General features: G+C 45.7%; 1 protein-coding gene and 1 pseudogene across 2 annotated transcripts in view; one reads left to right on the top strand and one right to left on the bottom strand.

The window, feature by feature from the left end:
- The window catches only part of SLC6A17 (solute carrier family 6 member 17), a 296,779-nt gene that overhangs the window by 219,891 nt on the left and 57,166 nt on the right, over positions 1 to 19,722 (top strand). The gene's annotated exons all lie outside the window — the stretch shown is intronic.
- On the bottom strand, positions 615 to 8,042 carry LOC135050430 (uncharacterized; annotated as a pseudogene).

The following is a 19,722-nucleotide window of genomic DNA, read 5'->3' as shown; positions in this document are numbered from 1 at the left end:
ACTGGCTCACTTGAACATCGTCTTTTGTCAACTATATATTGATGTGCCTGTGTGTCTTATATTTTGACAGTAAGACATCAATATGTTTTTGTGATCAGATGGCGAATCATTGCACATTAGTAAGGCAAGCGATAGGAAGTGGTCAAAGTGATGAACCGGTTGCATGCACTTTATGCAGATGAGTCATCAAATAGTGATATTAAAATGCATGTTGATTCACCATTATTATTATTATTATTATTATCCTTTATTTATATGGCGCCACAGGGGTTCCGCAGCGCCCAATTACAGAGTACAAATGCACATAAAGAAAAAATAGGAAAACAGTGACTTACAGTTGAAGACAATATAGGACAAGTACAGGGCAACTAAGCATAACTACACCAGTAAACATAGAGATAAGTTCCAGGTGGTCAAAAAACTGCGGGATCTGGGCAGTTGAGGATTATTAAAGTAAGAAAAGTATAAGCACATGAGGGAAGAGGGCCCTACTCGTGAGAGCTTACATTCTAAGGGGAGGGGTAGACAGACAGGGGTGACACAGATGGGGTACATAGAGAGCGTGGAACAGAGGGTTAGGATGAGATTTGGCTGGGTTTGGTAAAGAAATGGGTCTTAAGAGCCCGTTTGAAGTTTTGTAGAGAGGTGGAGAGTCTGAGGGGGAGAGGTAAAGAATTCCAGAGAAAGGGAGCAGCACGTGAAAAATCTTGGAGATAGGAGTGGGAGGAAGTAATCAAGACAGGAGAGTCGGCGTGCATTAGCAGAGCGAAGAGGACGGGCGGGAGAGTAAAGGGAGATAAGGTCAGAGATGTAGATGGGAGAGGAATGGGTGAGTGCTTTGTAAGTGAGTGTGAGAAGTTTGAATTGGATTCTGAAAGGGAAGGGAAGCCAGTGGAGGGCCTGTAGGAGAGGGGAGGTAGACGTAGTGCGTTTGGTGAGGAAGATGAGCCGGGCAACAGCATTGAGGATAGATTGGAGTGGAGAGAGGTAATTGTCAGGGAGGCCAGTTAAGAGGAGATTACAGTAGTCCAGTCTGGAAATAATCAGTGAGTGAATAATGATCTTAGTGGCATCCTGGGTGAGAAAAGGTCTGATTCTAGAAATGTTTTTGAGATGAAAATGACAGGTTTGTGAGAGGTGCTGAATGTGTGGTTTGAAGGAGAGGGAGGAGTCAAGGATTACGCCAAGACAGCGTACTTGGGGGCTAGGGGAGATAGTCGTGCCATCAATGGATAATGAGATTGTGGGAGGTGAGGCTGTGCGGGAGGGTGGGAAGATGATCAGCTCAGTCTTAGACATGTTGAGTTTAAGAAAGTGCTGAGACATCCAGGAAGAGATAGCAGAAAGACAGTTTGAGGTACGAATGAGGAGAGCCGTGGAGAGATCAGGGGAGGAGAGGTAGATTTGAGTGTCATCAGCATAGAGGTGGTATTGGAAGTTAAAAGAACTAATGAGTTCACCTAAAGAGGACGTATAGAGAGAGAAAAGGAAGGACCAAGAACAGAGCCTTGGGGGACACCAACAGTTAGTGGAAGTGGGGGGGAGGTAGCATCATGAGAGGAGACAGAGAAGGAACGATCAGAGAGGTAGGAGGACAGCCAGGAGAGGGCAGTATCACGCAGACCAAGAGAGTGAAGGATTTGCAGAAGGAGAGGGTGGTCCACAGTGTCAAAAGCAGCAGAGAGGTCAAGAAGAATAAGCAGAGAGTAGTGGCCCTTAGATTTGGCTGCATGGAGGTCATTGCAGACTTTTGTGAGGGCAGTTTCAGTGGAGTGGAGAGAACGGAAACCAGACTGGAATGGGTCAAGCAGTGAGTGAGAGGAAAGAAAGGCAGTGAGGCGATTATAGACAATACGCTCAAGAAGTTTGGAGGCAAAGGGGAGGAGAGAGATGGGTTGATAGTTGGAGAGAGTGTTAGGATCAAGGGTAGGTTTTTTAAGAATAGGGGAGACAAGAGCATGCTTGAAGGCAGAGGGGACAGTGCCTGATGAAAGGGAGAGATTGAGAAGGTGGGCAAGATGGGAACAGGCAGAAGGGGAGAGGTAGCGGAGGAGGTGGGAGGGGATAGGGTCGAGCGGGGAGGTTGTGGGGGGGGGAGGAATGGATGAGGGCCATGACTTCCTCGCCACATACATGGGAGAAAGATGTCAGAGTTGGTAAGAGGGAAGGGGAGGGGTGGCAAGGGATGGGTGGTGGCTGGTTGCTGGTCTGGTGGGAAGTGATATCCTGACGTATGGAGTCAATCTTGGATGTGAAATAAGTGGCAAAGTCAAGAGCAGACAATGAGGAAGGGAGAGGAGGGTGGTGGTGGGCAGAGGAGGGAGTTAACAGTGGCAAAGAGGCGCCGGGGGTTGGAAGACTGTGTATAAATGAGGATTTTGAAGTATGATTGTTTAGCAAGGGAAAGGGCAGTACTGAAGGATGAGAGCATGAATTTGAAATGGAGGAAGTCTGCTTTAGAGCGTGATTTCCTCCACTGTCACTCGGCAGTACGTGAGCATTTTTGTAGGTATCTGGTGCATTTGGTGTGCCAGGGTTGAGGTGTTGATCTGCGATGGTGAATAGTGGTTGGCGGAGCAACAGAGTCAAGGGCAGAAGTAAGAGATGCATTGTATAGGGATGTGGCTTGTTCAGGGCATGTGAGAGAGAGAAGAGGAGAGAGAAGGGAGTCAAACAGGGAGGATAGGGATGAGGTGTCAATAGCCTCAATGTTACGCTTTGTGATGGTAGCCTTAGGAGGGAGAGATGGGGAAGCAGAGATAGATGAGTTGAAAGAGAGCAAGTGGTGGTCAGAGAGGGGAAAAGGGGAATTGGAGAAATCAGAAATATCACAGCGGTGAGTGAAAACCAGATCCAGTGAGCTCCCGTTCACATGGGAGGGTGAGGTGGTCCACTGGGAGAGACCAAGTGAAGAGGTGAGGTTGAGGAGTTTAGAGGCAGGTGATTTTGTGGGGTTATCGATAGGGATGTTGAAATCACCTAGAATAATGGAGGGAATGTCAGAAGAGAGGAAGTGAGGTAGCCAGGAAGCAAAGTTGTCGAGGAATTTGGAGGAAATGCCAGGTGGACGGTAAATTACAGCAACTCGAAGATTAGTAGGTTGGTAGAGGCGTATTGCATGGACCTCAAATGTAGAGAATGTAAGAGAAGGTTCTGGAGGTATAAGTTGGTATGTGTAGCTTGAGGGTAAAAGGATCCCAACACCACCCCCATGGCGACCCCCGGGTCGGGGTGTGTGTGAGAATGTGAGGCCCCCAGCAGAGAGAGCAGCAGGAGAAGTGGTGTCATGAGGAGTAATCCAGGTTTCTGTAATGGCCAGGAGGTGCAGGGAGTTGGAAATGAAAAGGTCATGAGTGGGGGCCAGTTTGTTGCAAATAGATCTGGCATTCCAGAGTGCACAGGATAGGGGGTATGAGTTTGTGGGAGAGATGTGAATGAGATTATCAGGATTGCTGTAGCGTTGAGGTAGGAGTAATTTGGAAGGAGAGGATAAAGAGGGTGTGATGATGGTGCTGGGGCCTTGGCTAGGAAGGGAGACTGCATGCGTGAGACAGGGAGGGAGTGCAGTTTGATACTGGTGGAGGAGAGGTGAGGAGACAGGCAGAGGAGGGAGAGAGCAGGGTTGAGTGGTGGGGTATAAATGGTGTGAAGGGGCAGAAGTGAATTGCAATGGGGAAACAGAAGAGGGGTAGGGAGGCAGACAGAGGAGAGGAGAGATGATGAGATGTAGGAGACTGGGAGAGAGGGATAGAGGTGGTAACAGGGGACAGAATAAAGGATTAGAAGGACAATGAGTGATGGGGGTTGCCAGCCTGGCCATAGCGTGGATGGGGTGTAAACTGGTAGTAAAATGAGAATAGGAGGAGGAGTGGTGGCTGTATGAGAGAGCAGTGAAGTTTGCAGAAAGAAATACGATTTGCAAGTATTTAAAATGATGTTAATATCTACAGATTACCAGTAAATCAAATATTTGTTGATGTTAGATGGAAAATTACACAGTGTTGGCAAACCACAAGTCAGTGTTACTTCATCAAATATGCTTCTCAATGAAACACCATGTGGCACCATGTGCCTAAGTTGGAAAGGGGTGGTGATAGGGAGCATATTTTATTGTAAAAGGAGGCAAAATGGTTTAAAAATTATTGCACCAAGAGGACTTAACGAGAATATTCATTACATGTGTTTTTTTATATTTTTATTATTATTTGTTTATGCCACTTGCATTCGTTTTTTTTTGTTTTGTTTTGTTTTTGTCATTTTTTATATTTTTGGTTAATTATTCTTTTTGTGTATTTTAAAACTGGTGGTGTTTATTTTAACATTGCACTCAGGGATACATTTACTAAAGGGTCTAAAAATGAAAAGTGGTGATGTTGCCCATAGCAACCAATCAGATCTGTTTATAATTTTCTAGGATGCAATAGAGAAATGATAGAGTCTGATCACCTCTTTTCATTTTTAGAACCTTTAGTAAACTTACTCTTTAGTGTATGTATGTAGATAAGTGCTCCACACTGTTGCCCTATGGCAGTGTTTTTCAACCACTGTGCCGTGGTACACTAGTGTGTCCTGAGCAGTCTCCAGGTGTGCCGCCATAGAGCAGAGCCAGGCCCGTCAGTGTTTTGCCGCTACTGAGGCCCTGGAACGATCAATACTGGTGGGTTTAATGGTTGCAGAGCCTGTTCTAATTTTGGGCCCGGGCAGTGTTGGGCTCTTCTGGGTTTCTCAGATGTGGCTCAGGCGTTACCTATGGAGAAGCTGCGACATAACATCCTAGGATACGCAACTGCACCATGCATCACAATTATATATGAGTGTGCCATGGCAATATTTAGATCTTGTTCAGTGTGGCGTGAGTTATAAAAGGTTGAAAATCTCTGCCCTATGGGATACAGCGCTAGTCAGTATATTAAGTCATGAAATTGGATCAAGCTATATATTTGTCCTATATGATTACTTATGTTTATACTAGCCCGGACATTGGAGCTTAAGGACCTTATTCAACTTCAGTTGCAGTTTGCTAATTTAGCAAAACTGCAACTGGCTAGAATCGCATGCTGAGGGCTTCCCAGCACAGGGCAAGGCTTCCTAGCATGCTAATGGCCACCAGAAATGCAATCGCAATTTAATCACTGGCCCCTTAAAACAAGGGAAGCCCACTGCCTGCGCAACCTAGCTGCGACTGTAGGCACACCGCTGTCATGTTCTGCTTTGCAGTGGCAATGTGTGATGTCACGCGGCTGCCCCGAAAATGGACTGGACCCATCCCCATTTCTGAAGCCGCTCCCCCACCCCCCTCGCGCGCGTCACCGACCCCAACCGATACCAACCAATATGGAGATCATTTAATTATTTATATCCTGTTAATCAGGCAGAAACATTTGCATCACTGAGATGCAAACGCATCTTCTGGGTCGTGCACACACAGAACGAGTACTGCGTGTGCACACTGGACCGAAAATCATCAGTATGCGATGTAGGTCTATACTGAATAGATCCCAATGTGCACCCTGTTCCAGCCCGCCTCTGTAGCTCATGATGTCTCTGTGTCACAAGATGGGGGTGGGGCTACTACCAGGAAGTGTCCTGAGGTTGCTCAGAGTGGCTGTACAGACTGCCGAATGCATGCCTGAAAGGTCTGCACGACGTGCTAAGAAGAAGCAAGGGCCTTGTGGCAGCTATGTGTAATGCTCACTGATTGCACACACACCGATTTGTTTCAATACTGTATTTGAAACACTCATCCAAATTCCTTTAGTATCAGGTATACTTGGATGAGACCAGCATTTATTTTTTCTATTGGATCTATCCTCATCTCAGATTGAAAAGTGGTAAAAAAACAAACAAAAAAACAACAACAATGTTGCAAACTATTTTTTTAAATGAAATCAGAATAGTGTACATTGGGGGTAATTCAGAGTTGATCGCAGCAGCAAATTTGTTTGGGCAAAACCATGTGCACTGCAGGTGTGGCAGATATAACATTTGCAGAGAGAGTTAGATTTGGGTGGGTTATTTTGTTTCTGTGCAGAGTAAATACTGGCTGCTTTATTTTTACACTGCAATTTAGATTTCAGTTTGAACACACCCCACCCAAATCTAACTCTCTCTGCGAATGTTATATCTGCCCCTTCCCCTGCAGTGCACATGGTTTTGCCCAACTGCTAACAAATTTGCTGCTGTGATTGTTAGGATCTTGCTTTTTAACCCCCTCGATGTGATGACCTCTTAGGTACCCGTGAGAGCAACTCTTAACACAAAGAATAAACACGCAGCTGTTGGTTAAGAATCACTCTGTTTATTATAGGGATTACAGCTTACTATATAGATAAGACACATGGGTGTATACAATAGTGCAAGAACACAATTGGATAATGAAGGTAACATACGACACTACAGGCAGGATATCATACAGCGGAAGCATGAATAGCACGAGGGCACCACGAGCTGTATGTCCTTATAAGGGTTTCCGTACACGGACAGGGGTACGTGTCGAAACTAAGGCACAGTTAGTACATAATTTCAGTGTGTGGCGTGGGAGTAGCTTCATAAGGTTATAACCTTATGTGGGAACATTGAGACGTCTTTGTCTCTGTAGCAATAACAGTAAAACAAAGGACATGGACCCTTTAACCCTTCAACCCCCTCTTAGAATCATAAATTCATGTGATATGATTCTTACCAGGAGGTTTCCCTGAACGGTATTTGGCCAGATATTGTTTATAACCTGCAGGTGAGTTGTCATGTGGTGGGGCTATAGACTCATACATGAGAGTATTCTCGATGGTCTTAGTTGTGAGCCGTCGGCAACATGGTAGGATGCAGAACACAATAACACATATAAGAATGAGAACAATCAATATAAAGATTCCCAATTGTACAAGTGCTTGTTTCCAGTTCTCGAACCAACCGAAGTATTGGCTCCAGGGGTTATCAATGCCTGAATTCTTTTTCAATTCTACCGATAAATCCTCTAGTTTTTTTATGGCCAAGGTGACCTTACCATTGGGGCCGGTGTTGTCAGGTATGTAGGTGCAACATCCCTCTATCTTTCCAATATAGACACAGGTGCCCCCTTTTTCTGCCAATATCATATCAAGAGCCATACGATTTTGAAATGTCATTTGGGAAGTAGCTTCTAGTTGCTCGGCTATACCTTTAAGGGCATCTTTCGTGTCATTAACAAATCTCTGCTGATTATAGTAGATATAATTAATCCAGGCCAGATTTTTATTTACGGATATTATGGGGATGAGAGATTCAAAACCAGCAGCAACCTGATCTCTTGCCTTGAATTCATCAGGGACCCCTCGAGGGATTCCTATAGCATCAATATACACATGTGGGTCAAAACTACCTCCTGGGCTTTCCCTTTTCCTTCTCCTGGAGGCTAAAATGGGAGAAGGAGGCTGCTCCTCCTCTGGGAGAATGTGGAGGGGCATGATTACCTTAGCCAGGGCGCATTCTCCTTTCCATGGGGCATCTAATTTTGTTCTTAATTTCATATCTCCACAGATATAGTAGATATCACCTAGAGATTTGGTCTGATTGTTCAGGACAGTAGTCCTTCTAGATGCGCAGTAACCTTGAGGGAAGGTTTTTAAGTTCTTACCATGGGTATCGTTTGACACATAGCAGGTATAATTTCCTGGATATATAGTTATGGTATTACCTGGATTGGGATTTTTCGATAGTATGGGGTATTCCTTTTTCCACATTTCACACTCACTGTCGTTGGTCTTGGTGCCATTGTAGAGGCTGAAAAAACAACCCTCCTGGTATGGGGGTATATTCAGAGGCACTGTACCTAAGTGGGGTCTAGACTTGCCACAAACATAGCAGTTACTTTTATTATGTTTGATGGCACTGTATTTCATCCATTCTAACCAAAAATTTATGTCAGAAAACCCAGTCTCAATAGCTAGGGTGTCTTCGAAGGTGGGATTGTTTATGGCTATTATGTCGTTGAATGTGGTTATGTGAGGCCTCAGGGGATTACTTTGGGTACTAGCTTTAGGCTGATAATCTGAATTATTAAACATATCTTTTAAGAGAAATTGTCTTCGGGGTGACAAATATTCTCCATATTTCCCCAGAACATAGGTGTCAGCGTCAGTGGGTTGGGGATGCCGTATACTTATTATAAAGTGGCTATCACATTTACTTTTCCTATAAAGAGTGAGTCGAGAAAGCAATGATTCCCCGTTTTTATCACGTTTGAGAGTTGCCTCATGGGGCTGGTATCCCCAATTAATTCCTGAATTCCACCCCACCGCCCCCCAGGAGTCACACTCCTTTCCCCACTTAGGGCTGGTGACACAGATATAGGCCTGATTAGAGGAATATGGTGTCCCATATTGGTCACATTGCCAGGACCATCGCTTGGACTTACAGGGGACGATGGTACAATAGTCTATTATGTAGGTGGCTACCTCGGTATTAGAGGAATTATACCAAAAGGTATATGTGCCTGCTTCCTCAGTTATGGCCACCTCAGCCTCGCAGGGCAATGGAAGGATAAGAATTACAGTTAAAGTAGTACATTTCCACCATAGTTCAAAAATCGATGGCTCTTTCTTGTGGATCCCCTCTTTGTTCATGCTGGAGGTCAGGGCTGTCTGCCCCCGTTAGTACCTCTTCCTGCTGGAGGTCAGGGCTGTCCGCCCCCGTTAGTACCTCTCTTTGTTGTTGGGGGTCAGAGTTGTCTACTCCCGTTAGTACCCCTTCCGGTCTTCCTTCCCGGTCTGGTCTAGGTATGTTCTTTACTCGGGATGCATGTATCCAGGTAGGGCCTTCTTTGGTAAGGATCGCTGTTCTGGTAACTGCAACAACCTCTGTTTCGGGACCGTACGCAAAGTCTCCTGGTTCTTTGTTTCTGGGGAGAACCTTAACAACCACTCTGTCTCCCACCTGGAAGGGGTGAGTTGGTTCCTGTGGATTAGAGGGATTTTTCCGAACAACATTATGCTCAACTTCAGTCAGTTTGGTTATGAGAGACCTGACATATTCTTCCCTGATCTGATCGAGATCCCCCTCTTGCACTATCATGGGTTTCTTTGCCCAGGGCGTGGGAAAGGGTCTTCCCATGAGTATCTCAAAGGGGGAGTATCCCAAAGTCTTCTGTGGGGTCATCCTGATTTCTGCTAGAATGATAGGGAGGACTTGTTTCCATTTGTGAAAGGTACCTCCCGTGGCCTTCCTTAACTTGTCCTTAATAGTCCTATTCATCCTCTCTACGACCCCTGAACTTTGGGGGTGATACGGAATGTGAAACTTCCATTCTATCTGTAGGGCCTTTACCAAAGCCTGTGTGATCTTGGCCGTGAAAGCTGAACCTTTGTCACTATTTATTTGTAATGGGCAGCCCCACCTGGGTATAACTTCCTGTGTGAGTATTCTAGCAACAGTCTTGGCATCCTCCACCTTGGTAGGGAATGCTTCGGGCCACCTTGAAAACATGTCTACTATGACTAAAGCATACTCCTGTTTAGCCCCTTTGTTTGGGATATGAGTAAAATCAATTTGCAAATGAGTAAAAGGCGTGGTTGGATATGCCAGGTGTTGGTGAGCTGCCTTCATAGGATTGTTAGGGTTGTTTCTTAAGCATGTAATGCATCTGCTAACATACTGGTCAACTAGTAATCTAGCGTCTGTGATGTAGAAATCTTTGTCTAGTAATGTATGTGTTGTATGTTTGCTGTTGTGACCAATCCCATGATAGTGCGATATGAACAAAGGAGCGCTTGCTTGAGGTATACATGGTTTCCCCTCTTTGCAGATTAATCCTGTTTTAGGATTCTTCTGCATTATTGGAAACAACCAATCAGCTAAATCTTTGGGGGAGGCAGAAACTTGGAGTTCAGTAATTAGATACTGATCATCTATCATGGGTGGGGTCATGACGGCCATGGCTTGGTGTATGGTGGGGAGCTGAGCTGCCTGGCGGGCGGAGCTATCTGCGAGGGCATTACCCCTGGAAATTTCATCAGCCCCGCCAGTGTGGGCCCTACAATGTAAGATGGCAATATCACTAGGCAGGAGTATTGCATGAAGTAAGTCAGTGATAAGTTTGGCATGTGATATGTTCTTACCGTCAGCTCCGATGAAACCCCGGCGGGACCAGATGACTCCATGGTCATGCACAACGCCGTAGGCGTATTTTGAGTCAGTGTAGATGGTAACAGGTTTATCCCGGTACAGAGTACATGCCCTGGTTAGGGCTATGAGCTCAGCAGCCTGGGCAGATTGGTAAGGTATGGGCTTTGCTTCAAGAATGTCATTGGGCAGGCGCACAACGGCATAACCTGCTTGGTATGTGGAGTCATTTGGTCTAGTACAAGAGCCGTCAACAAAGACGTGGTCAGAATCAGGTACCGGTATGGGGGACATGTCCAATCTGGGAGATGTCTCAGTCTCAATAGTCATGCAGCAGTCATGGTCATCGGGCAAGTCGTCTAGGGGACCTTTGAGACCAAGGAGAGAATTTAAAATAGGGGCAGGACCTGAAGTTGCATTGGCATACTGAATAGCAAGGGATGGATTTCCCAACAATTGTACTTCGTAGCCACTGAGGCGTTGGGCAGACATATGTTGTGTGTGGAGGCCTTTAAGTAGGGTAACTACATTATGTGTGGTATGTAGTACAGTAAGGTGACCTAGGGTGAGAGTCATAGCCATCTCAGCCACCATTGCGCAGGCTGCCAGGGCTCGAAGACAAGCAGGCATTCCCTGGACTGACACGGGCATTATTTTAGAAAAAAATGCCACGGGGCGCAGCTTACCTCCATGTTCTTGAGTTAGTACCCCCGCCATGGTTTTACAGTTGTCCCTTGCAAAGAGGTAAAAAGGTAATACATAGTTGGGGAGGCCAAGTGCCGGACTTTTAATCAACAAACATTTCAAATTCTCGTATGCATCCAACATTTCTTGTGACCATTGTATGTCTCTGGGTTTGTCAGCTAGTGTGGCTTGTCTCAGAATATTGTCATAATAGGAACAATCAGATATCCACTGTCTGCAGTAGTTTATCATACCCAGAAAGGACAGCATTTCCTTCTGAGTGGCTGGGCGGACCAGACCCAGTACAGACTGAATGCGTTGTGGACTGACCTTCCTCTCTCCCTCTGTGAGGACAAAACCCAGATAATCAACTTGCTTTTTACACCATTGCATTTTAGTTTTTGACACTTTGTGTCCACATTTACAGAGCCATAGTAACAGTGATAAACCATCCTCTCGGCAGGCCTCCTCCGTTTGACTACAGAGAAGCAGGTCATCTGCATACTGTAGCAGGACAGAACCTTGGGGGGGGTGCCATGATTTTAAAGTGGCTTGGAGGACAATGGTGTAAACGACAGGAGCGTCTATGAACCCCTGGGGTAACCTACACCAAGTTAATTGCTGGCCCCCAAAAGAAAATGCGAACAGCAGTTGTGTCTGTGGGTCAACAGGTATGCTAAAAAAGGCATTTTTTAAGTCAATGACGGTGAAGTACACAGCGTCCGCAGGGATGGCTGAGAGGAGGGAGTTAGTGTCTGGGACTATGGGAGCAATGGGGACAATTAGCTGGTTAATTGCCCTCAAATCTTGTACAAATCTAGTTGATCCATCTGATTTAACAACAGGGTTGACAGGTGTACAGTAAGGAGAGACTACGGGTCTAAGTATGCCTTGCTGCAGGAATTGTTCTACCATGGGCTTAAGGCCATCCATTTTTTCTTTGGACAATGGGTACTGTTTCTGGTAAACGGGATGTACATCAGATTTCAGTGTGGCCTTGTAGGGGGTACAAGATATCAAGCCTGTGTCGAGGGGCCCATCTGCCCATACATGGGGGTCTATGGTGTCTAGTTCAGAGGTTTCAGTAATCACGGGGAAATGTGGTGAGATTATGTCCATACCCTTACCAGTAGGGGTAATGGTTATCTGTAGTTCAGTAAGGAGGTCTCTTCCCAACAGGTTAACTGGGCAGTCAGGTATGACAGTGAACGAGTGAGTCCCTATATATTGTCCACGTGGTGTGTCAATAGGGATAGGTACAGTGGAATAAGCTTTTGTGGGTATCCCATTGATTCCCATCGAAGGAGCGGACTTTCTTAAGGGTCCATGGTACTGGTCCCTACACAGGACACTGGTGGTGGCTCCACTGTCAATCAGGAATGGGACACTTGTTCCATTTATGCCTAGATTGACCATTGGGGGTTCCTTCCAGTGACCAGTGAGCTGCATGAAAGTCGGGACACTCTCCTCCGGGCCCCGTCAGCGGGGCTGTCCCTGCCAGTCAATTTGGAACCTTGGGGCGTCTCTGGGAGTATTGTTAGTGGGGACAGGTTCAGTCAATGGTTGTTTAGTTTTATTAAAGGGGTAAGGACAGTCCCTAGCCCAATGTCCATCTTTTCCACAATTAAAGCAGGATGTATGTCGTCTGCTTGGAGGTGCAGGGGGACCCCTATTATGTGGGATGTCCCGCTGGGGACGAGGGTTCCGGTGTTGCCTCCGGGGGTTCTGAAAACTGTGGGTTGGTACACTTTGGGTAATCTTTTTGATGTCAAAACAGCCTGCTGCTTCCTTTTCATATAAGTGTTTACTAAATACCTCAATGTTGTCTGAGGTCCAACTAGAAACACTTTGTTTTACAGTTAATGTCACGGATGGCAACAAGTTGTTTATAAATGTAGAAATGAGTAAGTTGTCGGTATTAACTAGGGTGAGACCTGCCTCCTCTGACCAACACTTTTTAAATCTCTTCCAGAATTCAGTCACATTCTCACTAGGTTTCTGTTTGCAAGCTACTGCTACTGGGAGAGACGAGCGGGTTTTAAACACTGCGTCCATATGTTCACTCAGTTCATCCCACATTTTCTTTATGCCGTCCTGTGTATTGAGGGGGTAATTAGTGGCAGTCTGATTAGCCGTTGCTATAGGGGCACTGATTGTGGGCACCTTACTCCAATCCCACCCGTTGTAATGATCTATGACCCCGTCTATGATGAGTCTCATGTCTTCCTGTGTGAAACTGCGCCCATTACAAGCCTTTTTTAAGTAAGCGATGCAGCCCTTGGGTGCTACCGTAGGTTTGGGACAGTTCTTAATAATTCTGTCTAAATCTTCACCCTCAATAGGTTTTTTTAATAGTTGATCACCCACTGTCATGAAAGGCATGTGTGTCTCCGTCCCCTGTGTACCGCCGTCCGCCCCTGAAATGAGTCTACCGGACCGGGTATGTCCAGGACTAGTGATTTCATTAGTGACAATTGTGGAGTCCGCTGACTGACGAGTGGTTGCAGAGGCGGAGCGAGGGGGTGAGAGTGAGATGGAGATGGATGATGACTGAGGTGGCGGGGGTGTAGGGGCAGATGGCGGGGCTGGAATAACTGCAGAGGACAGGGCTAAGATGTCCTCGTCTGTTAAAGATGGGTAAAGGCGGTTGTAGGGTGGGGGACAGATGTTGTTAGTTAACTTTTGAAATCTGTCTTTTTCTTTTGCATGAAGTTGGGACTGAGTGTTGGATCTGTTCTTAGTCCTGACCTTTCTTGGTTTATCCTGCCAATGAGGGGCTATGGTAAGCCACTGCTCTCCCCCCGCCCGCATATATGTCATATCCCATTGAGGATCGTGGTCATACCACGGCCAAGCTTCCTTGTCCTCAAGACATAAGCCCTTCACCATATCCATATAAAATGGCAAGTTTGACCCGTCTCTGGGAAAGGGATCGGGACTTTTCATGGCTTCTGTCCAGCCAGCTAGGTTGTCTAGCCAGGGATTAACAAGGTAGTAATTTGTAGGGGAGACACGAGCAACATATTCCTTGCAGGTATCTCCCGGGAGGGGAGGGGGGTATTCAGTCTCTTTACTCTGGTCTGATCCCATATTACCAACAAGTAACTAACGTATTTTAAGGTGAAGCAACAACAATCCTATCACAAAAACATAGACTGTTCCGAACACACTGTCATATAATGCGCGTACACTTACCACCCGCGCAATATATTTCTAAAAGAATTCACAAATAACAGGGAAGGGGAACAATAGTCTATGTATGCATTCAGCTGATCTGATCATAGATCATTGGTAACATGTGGGAGTGCATATTCCCTACACAAACTACCGGGAACAGAAAACAACAACAGTACAACAATATGTGACACCAAATGTACGTACACTTACCACCCGTACAATTAATGTCCCTGTGACTGTACACAATATCAGTTTGTCATGACAAAAAAATAGTAGGTGATCATATCGAGGAAGCACTATTACGGACCCCCGGTCCTCTATAGGTATCCTTGATACCTGTTCTTGGCGCCTAAAATTTCTTATGGTATGAGTATTGTTGAGTCCTTGACTCAGATATTACCATACGTGTCCCCAGAACACGCTACGGGTTCAGATCCAGTAGATGGTCGCAATCCCTTAGTGGGCAAGACAGACAACAAAATTCTCTATCTTACCGGTCAGGGGACGATCGTCTGGATCCCGGCTCCGAGCCCCCAGATTGTTAGGATCTTGCTTTTTAACCCCCTCGATGTGATGACCTCTTAGGTACCCGTGAGAGCAACTCTTAACACAAAGAATAAACACGCAGCTGTTGGTTAAGAATCACTCTGTTTATTATAGGGATTACAGCTTACTATATAGATAAGACACATGGGTGTATACAATAGTGCAAGAACACAATTGGATAATGAAGGTAACATACGACACTACAGGCAGGATATCATACAGCGGAAGCATGAATAGCACGAGGGCACCACGAGCTCTATGTCCTTATAAGGGTTTCCGTACACGGACAGGGGTACGTGTCGAAACTAAGGCACAGTTAGTACATAGTTTCAGTGTGTGGCGTGGGAGTAGCTTCATAAGGTTATAACCTTATGTGGGAACATTGAGACGTCTTTGTCTCTGTAGCAATAACAGTAAAACAAAGGACATGGACCCTTTAACCCTTCAGTGATCAACTCTGAATTACATCCATAGACTCTCTAGACTCAGCGGTATTAGTGCTTCGGATATAAAGATGCATGCACACTGTATGTTCTGTAGAGATAAATCAGATGAAAATAATGCTGTATAAGATTAATACCTTTAGAGTAGTGGCTCTCAAATTCTGTCCTCAGGACTCCAAACAGTTCACATTCTCCAGATCACCCAGCAGATGCACATGTGTAGTCATTACTCACTGACACATGTTAAAAGATTCACAGGTGAAGCTAATCATTTCACTTGAGATTCTGTGAGGAGACCTGAAAAAATATGCACTGTTTGGGGTTCTGAGGACCGAGTGAGAACCTATGATTTAGAGATATTGGGGGTATCAAATTAGGCACGATAACACAATCTGCAATCGCGTCTACAGTTATCTCGCCTATCTACCGAAAAGACAGCTTATCGCAGACTGCATTCTCCTATTTTTCGCATCTATCCTATTCCAAAATAGCGAAAACGGGATTCACGCAATAATTCTAGTCGTAAAACCAGATATAAGTATAGGAGAAAATGGGGAAATCTGCCTGTACCCCCCCAAAAAGCCAAACTTTTATAAGAAAACATTATAGAAGTATATTGGTGGCCATAATAAACTATTTGGTGTAATTAAAATGGGTCAAATGGCTGTTATGTTATGTGCATATTTTGTGAAAAAATGAAGGAAACAGCGGCGGAACTAGTGCCGGTGCAAGCGGTGCAATGCACCGAGGCCCAGCGCTATGAAGGGGCCCGCAGCCGGCAGCAGTATTATGAGTCAGCCTGACTCATTACACATTGCCCGCCGCTGCGCCGTGGGCCCTAACACAGGAGAAAGCTTGGACGCGGTGCCTGGCGCCAGCGATTGAGAAGGGTGATCTCATCACCCTTCCTCTCGGCACCGCGCTGCTGCAGCTTCCTGTTATCTGTATTTGTCGTCCACCATTGCATGCTGGGAGAAGGGGGAGGGAGGAAGGAGAGTCCCGGCACTGGCAGCAGTGTTCTGTGTACAGTCAGGAGGAAACGTCAGCACTGCAGTGAGGAGCCTTGCCACAGCTAGAGCCAGGAGGTGAAAAGGATGTTGTGGAAAAAGAAACACATCTAAATACAAGAGTATTAGTCTGTGTTTTGCTGGCTGTGTGTGTGTTTTGCTATGGGTGTATGTATGTATGTTTAGCTGTGTGTGTATGTGTGTTTGTGTCTATACATGTATTTTGCTATGTCTGTTTAGGTGTGTGTGTGTGTGTCTTTTCTATGGGTGTGTGTGTGTGTGTATATGTGTTTTCCTGTGTGTGTGTTTTACTATGTGTGTGTGTGTATATCCATATCTACAGATGTAGCCACACTCATCCATCCTGTGGTGCATACGCATCGCGGCATAGATAGCGCAACTAGTGTGCCCATGTCTATGAAGTGCATGTGTGACACTGTGTCCACACGCACAACATAGACTTCTATGGAGTGAACATCAGCTGCGACTAGCCACAGCACGGCATTCACTGCAGATTGCCGTGATGCGTATGCCCATGCCTACACATTACGGCAACAATGAGGCTGGCTACATCTGTTTCTGTCTACCTCACATTCCTGGTAGTAAATATTGGTGTTTGCATCAGGTAGACACCAGCGTAACGTGTTTAAGGAGCTCTCCTGTGTGGTGTAACGTGTATAAGGCTCTCTACTGTGTGACATAATGTTTATAAGCCTCTCTACTATGTGGCGTACCGTGTATAAGCCTCCTTACTGTGTGGCGTAACGTGTATCAGGCTCTCTACTGTGTGGCGTAATGTGTATAAGCCTCTTTACCGTGTGGCATAATGTGTACAAGGCTCAATACTGTATTGCGTAATGTGTATCAGGCTCTCTACTGTATTGTGTAACTTGTATAAGCCTCTTTATTGTGTGGCGTATTGTGAATTGGGAGCATTATTGTGTGGTTACACCCCTTCTCAGTGAGACAAAACACCATTTTTTGGGTGATGTGCTTTCCCTATTTTTAATATGGGAGGGGGCCCAAGGCATATTGTTGCACCTGGTCCCACCATTCTCTAGTTCCGCCACTGGAAGAAAAGCTATATTTTTCAGCAAAATAAGTGCTCTCATTACATGTGGGGTACCTAAAAATGGGTATATACTTGGGTCATTTCAAGGGACTTTAATACAAAGTGGAAACAGACTGATTACTTCCACCTGCAAATCTAAAAACAATTGTTCCACTCATAAAGCACCCCCATATATCTGTTTTTATATCTTGTACCCCAATTTCCATTACTTATTTTTGCCATTCAGGGGGGTGTCCTAGGGGTTCTGAACCAAATCCCTATATTTTGACCTTAAAATATGGATTTTGCACTACTTGTCACCTGATCAGAGATGGTGAAGAGAAATTCTCAATAAACCCTATGGAAACTTTTTACCAATAACTTTTCACAGCTAATTTGATACCAAGTTATCGCAAATGCGGCTAATTGGATACCCCCCCTTAGGAAGTTATGTTAATTTTTCTGCTGATAAAAAGTATATGAAAATAAAATGATGGCTTCCATGTTAATATTGCCCTCCCCCCTCCCCCCCTACACACACACACACCTGCTCCTGTCACTGTGCAGGAGCCAGCACTGCACTTCCCTGGGGCAGCCCGCATCTCCGGCACCCCCGGAATGACGAAACGGGGTTCCAGGCCGCGAGGCCACGCCCCCTTCTTTGCGGCACCACACTCCTTTTTACCGGACCGCGGCTCCACCGCGCATTTACCATTTCTCCCCGCTTCAGGTGTCACTGGGAACAGTGACGCCTCTGCACCCCACCCAAATCTAACTCTCTGCACATGTTATATCAGCCCCACCTGCACTGTACATGGTTTTGCCAATTAGAGAAAGTGGTTGCTGCTGCAGTCAGGTCTGAATTAGGCCGATAGATAGATGTGTATGGATCAGATTTGTAACTAGACTGCACTATATTCTAAGTAGGACAAGCGCGTCAAAAAATAGGGGGTGGGCTCATTGAGAAGGGGCGTGGCCACACAATAGTACTCTTAATTCCAATTATGCCACAGTACTGCAACCTTATTCACATTACACCACACAGTAGAGCCCTATATTCACATGAATCAACACAGTAGTGTCCCTTATTCGCATTACACCGCACAGTAGTCCCCTTATTCACATAACACGATACAGTAGGTCAACCTTATTCACATTACACTTATTCACATTACGCAACACAGTAGTCCCCTTATTCACATTAGTCCACACAGTAATACTATACATGTTACGCCACACAATAGTAGTGCCCCTTACATTTTATGCCCACACATTAGCAGCGGTCCTTACACATTATGCCCACCCAGTAAAAGTGCCCCTTACACATTATGCCCACAAATTAGCAGTCGACAGTGGTTAAGGCTGACAGGTACAAAAGATCAACAAGATTAAAAAGTCAACATGTAAGTGGTCGACAGACATTTTGTAATTTTTTTTTGGGTCAAACCTTGTATATTTGATAATATGTCACCAACATCAGTTGAAGCACTTTCCTTGCGGGCTTTCTTTGCTAGGTTCGCTTTGGGCAAGGTTACTATTCCCAGTCATGTTCCATGTGGATAGTAAATAGAGCAAATGTTGGAAAACATTTAAAAAAAACATGTGTCGACCATTTGTATGTCGACCCTTTGTACTTGTCAATATTTTGTACCTGTCGACCTAATACATGTCGGCCATATTGTGTTGACTTATTGACTGTCTACCTTTACATTGACAAGGGAGGTACACACGGAGCGATAATCTAAGCAATCTGACTAGATCAGCAAGATCGCTCCGTGTGTAGCCCTAACAGCGATAGCGATGCGCGGCTATCGCTGGTGCTAGATTGGCCTGCCGTGCAGGCCAATCTAGCGGGTCGCTCACTTCACCCGCTGGGTGAAATGAGCGCCCCTCCCCCATCTCTCCCCGCACGCTCAGCACAGATCGCGCTGTGCTGAGCTGCGGTTCGCTCAGCACACATCTCTCCCGCATCGGCCCGTCTATATGGGCCTTAAGTCTATCATCCAGATGCCCTAACAGCAGTATTCAGACTATTTGTCACTGATAAGATTACAGGTTTTGTTTGTGAACAGGCCCATTGTGGTCCATGAATGAACGTCATTAATTTAATAAACTTCACTGGTACAATGTACTTCATTCACAGAATCACAGCAGTTTTGTCATAAATGTAGAAAAAAAAAGTGATAGCTTTTGTTCAGGGCCATTCCTGGTAATAAGCTGTGTCAGGAAGTGTTGTTTTTTCTCTTACGTCCTAGAGGATGCTGGGGTCCATTTTAGTACCATGGGCTATAGACGGTTCTGCAGGAGCCTTCGGCACTTTAAGACTTTTCAACAGTGTGAACTGGCTCCTCCCTCTATGCCCCTCCTCCAGACCTCAGTTTAGAAAATGTGCCCAGGAGACTGGATGCACACTAGTGGAGCTCTACAGAGCTTTGCTGGAAAAAGACTTTCTTAGGTTTTTTATTTTACAGGGATGCTGCTGGCAACAGCTTCCCTGCTTCGTGGGACTTTGGGGGGGAAGTAGGAACCAACTTCTTAATTAGTTAATGGTTCTGCTTCCGCTGACAGGACACCATTAGCTCCTGAAGGGTACTGAACACAGCCCAAGCCTGGCAGCGTTCACTCCCACAGCACTGCCGCCACCCCCTAACAGAGCCAGAAGTCAGAAGGCTGGTGAGTATATTACCTGAGTCCTGCAGAGAGGGGATCCTCCGGTCAT

Source organism: Pseudophryne corroboree, chromosome 2 (assembly GCF_028390025.1).
Source record: "Pseudophryne corroboree isolate aPseCor3 chromosome 2, aPseCor3.hap2, whole genome shotgun sequence".
In the NCBI taxonomy this organism is placed as follows: Eukaryota; Metazoa; Chordata; class Amphibia; order Anura; family Myobatrachidae; genus Pseudophryne; species Pseudophryne corroboree.
This window is presented reverse-complemented; position numbering and strand designations above follow the sequence as displayed.